General features: G+C 43.7%; 1 pseudogene; it reads right to left on the reverse strand.

The window, feature by feature from the left end:
* Nucleotides 1-3,023: 3,023 nt before the first annotated feature.
* On the reverse strand, nucleotides 3,024-5,952 carry LOC147962106 (uncharacterized; annotated as a pseudogene).
* Between the last annotated feature and the right edge of the window lie 1,658 nt (nucleotides 5,953-7,610).

A 7,610-nucleotide genomic window follows, 5' to 3' on the forward strand; every position in this document is an offset into this window, starting at 1 on the left:
ATCGATATATTGGACGACTATATCCGGACATCGGAAAGGTTCCGAGTGATTCGGGTATTTTTCAGAGTACCGGGGAGTTACGGGAATATGGGGGGAGAAGTATTGGGCCTTATTGGGCCATACGGGAAGGAGAGAGGGGCTGCCTAGGGCAGGCCGCGCGCCCCCCCAAGGCCTAGTCCAAATTGGACTAGGGGGAGGGGCTGCGCCCCCTCCTTCCTTCCCTTCTCCCTTCCCCTTCCTTGTCTCCTACTCCTACTACATGGAAGGACTCCTAGTTGGACTAGGAAAGGGGGAATCCTACTCCTGGTGGGAGTAGGACTCCCCTAGGGCACGCCATAGAGAGGGCCGGCCCTCCCCTCCTCCACTCCTTTATATACGGGGCAGGGGGCACCCCATAGACACACAAGTTGATCTTCGTGATCGTTCCTTAGCCGTGTGCGGTGCCCCCCTCCACAATATTACACCTCAGTCATATTGTAGCGGTGCTTAGGCGAAGCCCTGCGATGGTTGAACATCAAGATCGTCACCACGCCGTCGTGCTGATGGAACTCCTCCCCGAAGCTTTGCTGGATCGGAGTCCGGGGAGCGTCATCGAGCTGAACGTGTGCCAAGAACTCGGAGGTACAGGAGTAACGGTGCTTGGATCGGTTGGACCAGGAAGACGTACGACTACTTCCTCTATGTTGCATCAACGCTTCCGCTTCGGTCTACGAGGGTACGTAGACAACACTCTCCCATCTCGTTGCTATGCATCACCATGATCTTGCGTGTGCGTAGGAATTTTTTTGAAATTACTACGTTCACCAACAGTTGGGGTGGCGGCTAGGGTTTCGCCCGGGTCGCCCACGGGGGGACGACACGAGCGATCGAGTGTTCCCCTTCCTTTTGTTTCCATAAGTGTAACAAAGTTTGAGATCCACAAAAGTTTCACAATATGAGTGCAAACCGGTAGATAACATAAAAAAAGATGTCACATCCGATGATAAAGAACAACTAAGATGTCTATACACCTAGTCTATTATTAGCTCGCCATCCAAATCGGCTGAAGATAGCCCGTGCTACCATCTCTCAACGGTTGTACCTAATAACTAAAAACTCCCTGTAGTCCGCATGAGTGAGTAAAGACCATATAGAGATCCAAGCTGTAGCTTTTTAGATAACTACTAAAAATTAGTGAAGTTTGTCCCATTAAAAATCAAATCATTTCTAGTATTCCATATTGCTCAAAATAGTGCACATATCCCTATCCGAATATGTTTAGCTATATGTATGTCCGCATCATTAAGCCACGTCCCAAATAACGTGTCGATGCTCATTGGGGGATGAACGTTAAAAGCTATATGTATTGAGCGCCATAATTATTTTGCAAGTGGACAGTCGAAAAAGAGGTGTTTAATCGTTTCATTTTGATCACAATAACATCATCTAGAATTACCAACACAACTTCTTTTCAATAAGTTATCTTTGGTTAGTATGACTCATTTGTGAACGGATCACATGAATATTTTAATTCGGAACGAAACTTTAATCTTCCATATGTGCAATGATCTAGACAATGGCCCGGATTTTTTTTTTGCGATTCAATGGCCCGGAATTAATTAGGTCCAGATACATAGATTTCACTAAAAAGGATCCATTCGCAACTAACTTCGAGCGAATCGTATCCTCATGGTCCGATAGTTGAACATCCATCAACCTGTGGACCAGGTGCAACCAATCATTCCAACGCCCCCCCACTAGGGATCTCATAAATTTGATATTAAGAGGTACCGAATTTAATATTGTGGCGACATAGTCTTCCTTACGTTGCACAATAATATATAGGGAAGGATATTGCAGAGCCAACGACATCTCCCCTAGCCATGTATCTTCCTAGAATCTAGTCTTGGTACCATTACCTACTATGAACTTTACCTGTTGGAAGAAGGTTATCTTTATCCTTATTAACCCCTTCCAAAAAGGCGAGTCCGTAGGCCTAGCTGTAGCCTGGGCCAAAGTCTTGGTACGTAAATACTTATTCCGCAATATTTGTACCCACATACCCTCGGTCTCAACCGATAACCTGTATAGCCATTTGCTAAGCAAGCATCTATTCTTTACCTCTAAATTTTCGATCCCTAACCCATCTTGGTCCTTTGGTCTGTAAATAATATCCCATCGAGCCAATCGGTATTTCTTCATGCCAAGTGCAAGGTGCATACTAATTTCTATTCACACCATTTGTAGTCCCATTGACACCCTAAAGTAGCAGTTGGTTATGCCGGCATCTTCCACTGCTTGTTGACAGCCAAGGCCAGTACAATCAAGGGATACACTGTTTGCTATAATCTACTCCCTTGTGTAAAAAATGGTCTTATATTTTGGGACGAAGGGAGTAGTTGAGCACAGAAATTAGTGAATTACAATATGATTAGTTAGGACAAAAGTTCAAAGACAGATGAGTTACTAGTTCTTCTCCGGAGAACACCTTTGCGATTACGGCCCCTGCCCTGACCACATTAAACCTTTTTTGTTGTTGTTGTGGGTGACCGCCTCAAACCTGCCAGATAATATATATGACTCCTACATCCTAGAAACATTCACCTGTGTGGCTGTGAACATGAAGAACGGCCGTTATATATGTACCCCCAACTTGGTGAAATGAAAACTTTAAGGCCATCTAAAAACAGTAAGATTCCAATATGTCATGTTACTCAAACGTATTGTGTGCATTCATGCTTGCAGATCTGATGCAACCAAACATAGATATATTTTTTTGCGGGTGCCAAACATATAGAATTTGTACGCATGTGCGTGTTGCTGCCTATCGCTAACAACCACACACATTTCATCGGTAGCACAGAGGAGCAACAAGAAAATATTGGAAACACCAAAGGAAGTTGGTCCATGCCACATATGGGCGCCAAGTACATTTTGATGATCACAAGAAAATATCTGGTCTGTGCCTGCATGCAACAGTGGATGGATACTACCCAACCACCACGCCACCAAGATGGCACTTATTCACGGTGGCCATGTCAAACTCATGGTGTATCGGCGCCAATCAGCTCCTTTGCTCTAGCCACCATGGCCGGCAGGGCTTCGGCCTCTTCTGAGACCAATCCCATGTACTGTTCCACCTTGGACAACGCTTCCATCATCCCATTTTCTCTGAAGATGAGCGCGTAGCGAGGGCAGGATTCCACGATGGATATCGATCGTAAGCTCAACCAGCAGCCTTCTCATATCTGGGAACTCATCAGGACTCGGTTTCTTGCGGGCTTTGAGTTCACCCTTCAGTTTGACAACAAATGCCTTATCATCTGCAAATGCGTCCAGAACAGGAGCAATAAGTTCAGACATGACATTACAGATTTGTGAAGCCAGGCCGATTAGGGCCGTCATCTGCTTGCCCTCCGCATCCTTTATTCTTCCTAAGACCTACAAATATGGTGCACTGAAAATGTCAGGTCACATACCATTTACTTCATTGTTAGTTATTAATTCCATGTGAATATAGCATGATGTCTGCGTATAACCAACAGGCGCATTTGTGCAGGTGATGTGCGTATCAGTTAATTAGCCACTACTAGTAGCCCAAAATGGAAAGGTAATTTTTTTTAACTAGCAATCCACCGCTCTTGTTCTGATCATGCATGTGCCTGCTAGCTATCATTTTTACGTGGACATTTCAGTTTAAATGAGGCACAACTCTGGAGGGAACTGAAAGTGATGACCATAACAAATTTGGAATTATTGTGCATACCAACAAAATTAAACAAATCATGCGGTTCAACGTAGAAAGGACCCAAAGTGCTATCATGTGGTTCAACGTAAAAAGGACCCAAAGTGCTACGAATATTGAGAGGACTCACCACTTTCAAGGAAGATGACAGGATATGGTTTGAACCTTGATGGTTCAGCACCAATTGCTTGGAGTTTTTGCACAAACTCTGAAGTAGACTTGCTGCTGTGTGTATATGACGACCGCACTGAAGCTTGTAGGCAAGATCCTCTATAAGGTCGTAATTTGTGTTGTCTAACATAGAACAGCAATTGCTAGGGCACTCCATCGCTAGCATTTCTAGGGCTTCTCCTGCCACTGCTTTAAATGGGTTTGACAATTCATCTTCATCAACCCCAAGAAACTCTTGCACCAGCTTGTCAATAATAACTTGGAATGCCCCAATCTTCCTCCTAGTTTTCTTGTCAATGGAGATCCTAGCGATCTTGGCAATGATGTCCATCGCCAACTTTGATTGTTCTAGGTAGCTGGGGCTGCCGTCCAGCTCCAAGATCTCGGCGAGGCTACCAAACAGGAAAGGATTCTGAGAGAGCTCTTGCCGGAATGTTATGCCCACTTTTCCCTTGATGCTTGCAAGCTTGGAAAGTAAATTCAACGATGAAGTGGTGATCTCTTCTCGCTGAGTCAATGTTGAGCCATTAATGTAACTTACAAATCCTATGATCTTTGGGAGAAGCTCTGTGGCTCTGCTGATTTCTTCGCAGTTGTGGAGATCATGAGCAAGCCCTTCAACGGTTTTCATGCCCAATGCAGGGACTGAGTCCTTGTCCTTCGAGTCCCTGCGTGTAACTGACTGCAGTTCCTTAAGATGTTCCCTGAATGTACGCACTCTATCCAACACAGAAACAAAAAAAAATATAAACCAGAGAGCAACCTCTCACTGCTGGTATGTTTCCTCCCTCAATATCCGACGGTGAATTACTTGAACCATATATCGTTTGTTGTCTATCAGCAGCCCCCCTTGCATTGCCATTCACTATTGGAGAACATGCATCTTTGCTTATTTGTCGATCATCTGCATTACCTCCATTGTCATGTACAATCTGGGCTGAAATTACTTGTGTCATTGGTTCATCACGGGCATCAAGAAGTGAAGACACCTTCTGCACAGTTCCATTAATCCCGATGATTTGTACATACGGAGAAATATGACCGATGACCTTTGCAGCAAATAGCCTGATATCTGCGTCTTCAGTGTCTGACCAGCCCAACATGTTGATTAAGGTGGTCACCGCTTGGATGGAGGTCGTGATTACAGAGACAAGCTCAGTGCTGGGGCTGGAGGTCTTGTGCTTTTGTAGAAAGGAGTCCAATATTTGGACGGCGGCGTGTTTCTTGTCCCGTGAGGCTTTGGGGTTCAAGCAGTCCAGAGCAAAGGTGCCAAGGCCCATCTTCTTTGTAGTGTCAAACAGACTTTCTTGCAAGAAGGTGTCATAGGCATGTTCATAGTAGAGATTGACGGATTTCATCCCCAACTTATCTGTAAGTCGACAACCAAGGGCCAATGATCTCCAAAACAAGAAGGATAATGAGTCCAGTATGCATGCTGCCAAATATAGTATCCCTTGGCACATCACCATTATATACAAGATCTTCACTGCTAGCTTGACATTTTTGTTATTTGTATCAAGAAGTTCATTCTGATTGCTGAAAAGGCACACCCACGAGAGCATGATTCGCGCTAGAGCCATTGGAATTTGTAGGTTCCCTAGTACCGACGAACGAAACATCATCAGCCAGTCGATAGACCCAAACCAGGTCAATAGTCCATATGTTGCCGCAACAAGCAATATGGCACGTGAGAGTCGTGCCACAACTTTAACCTTTTTGTGAAATGGACAGTTATCTCTTGGCGATCGAAACCTTGCCAAAATGTAGATGCTCAACCATAGAGGAGTAAGTGAATAATCATGCCAATCAAAGTCCCATTCAGTTTCTGAATAGTAGACTGAAAGCACAGCTATTAGGAGAGAAATTGGGGGACAAAATTGCAACAGTATGTGGCTTTCCTTCCTGCTTATGTATCCAATAAATGTGTAAAACCCCAGACTGTGCACTATCACCAGTAATACCAGTAACACAAATAAATTAGAACCTGGGAATGATCGTTTTGGTATGATAATGTCCATGATACGGTAGGCCACAAGTACCCATAGGCATCCCGTCATTATGGCTGCATTCATATAATACAAAGTTCCACTGCCTAGCTCCATCCTTTTGAGCTTAATGCCTCCTGTTGTCGTGAATAGCAATTGGTCATCCGATCTGCTTTCCCGGCTAAACGCCCTGCATATATATATACCCGGAAAACATGGCAAGGATGACTAGTAAACCATATGCATATATGGAAAACATGAGAAAATGAACACACGGAAGGAAACATAGACACACATAGTAATAAGTACCATGTGTTAAATATGACTGTATGATGGGACTTTGAACAGAATGAGTCATGGGGTAACAGCAAGAAGCAATCATCTAGACCCCATGTCTTAACAGACTGCATAGAGCGGTGGAAGTTAACTGAGATAAACACATCTAGACCCGCTCCCCGTTATGAAGATATACGAACATCAAACAATCATAGCAAATAGCAAGACAACACCAAGAGTTAAAGCACATCCATTGGAGTTTTAATTAGACACCTTGCAGGCAGGCGTTCATATTTGGAGTCTTTATATTATCTTTGTCTTGTGATTTGATCTTTTGGCTTGACTAGATCTAAGACTCGGCATTACCCAATGCATCAATCATTGGCTCAAGGAGATGGTACTAGAGAAAGAGGCATCAAAGAATACCATCCAAGCTGGTGATGGTAAGGTGAAGTGAGGTGATCGATGCAAATCTTTGAGTAACAACATAGTAACAAAATACTAAGGTGTTGGTCAGGTTCTACCTTAATAACCATGGTAACCCATGTAATCAAAGGGACCATAGTTGAGAATGTATCTGAGGTGTCCTATGGACGTGTCCTACACTTATCTTATCCAAAGTACCCTTTTAAAGTCATAACAATGCTTGTTGTTTAGCTCGTAATCTCACACACACACGTATGAGGTTCTGTTCGAACCTTCACCCTAGTCTATTTCAATACTATTAGTACAACCATTTCCATTTCATGTCTCGCTGTGTTGCTAACCATTATTGCAGCATCCCCAAAATCCAGCAAACAAGAAGCTTGCGATAAGCTTGATGTTCGTTATGTCACCATTTATTTTACAAGATTTCTTCGACCTGGCTGGTTCATGCATTATTCACAAAGAATTTTTCCACCACCTACTTCAATATTTTTGCTTTCCGAGGCAAAGTCCTGCTGGGACTATTCTTCTATACCTTGTCTGATGGGTATTCACCACGAATACTCATCAACAACAACTCTCTGCTGCTCCCCTATGAGGTGTGGGTAGTCCACCCTCTAGACTACGGAGTTTTTTGTTTGTTTGTTTGTTTCCGTGTTGTTCTGGTTGCGTTGAGTTGTACCGTTGGTTGCAAAGGCTTCATTAATTTAAAGCCAGGCGCCAACCTCTTCTCTAAAAAAGTTGTACATCAAAATCAATGTATGTGCTTCAATGCTTTGATCACATGAGCTACCCTACATGATTGCAGTCACCTATGTATTATGTTTGAAGTGTATCTTTCGATATGTGATGAATAACTAATTTATGGTGTTGCTATCATGGTTGCATGGATTGTTTATAGACTCTCCACTCTATTAGCCTAGTTGATGAAAGAATAGTATAGGGTGTGGTGTCACGAAGCTCAAGCCTGGGCCGTACCACCACTGTTGATTCATCCACAACGAGCAGGTCACCAGGGAGAAGGTCAA

Source organism: Triticum urartu, chromosome 7A (assembly GCF_056163025.1).
Source record: "Triticum urartu cultivar PI428250 chromosome 7A, HENAU_Tu73, whole genome shotgun sequence".
NCBI classification, from domain to species: domain Eukaryota; kingdom Viridiplantae; phylum Streptophyta; class Magnoliopsida; order Poales; family Poaceae; genus Triticum; species Triticum urartu.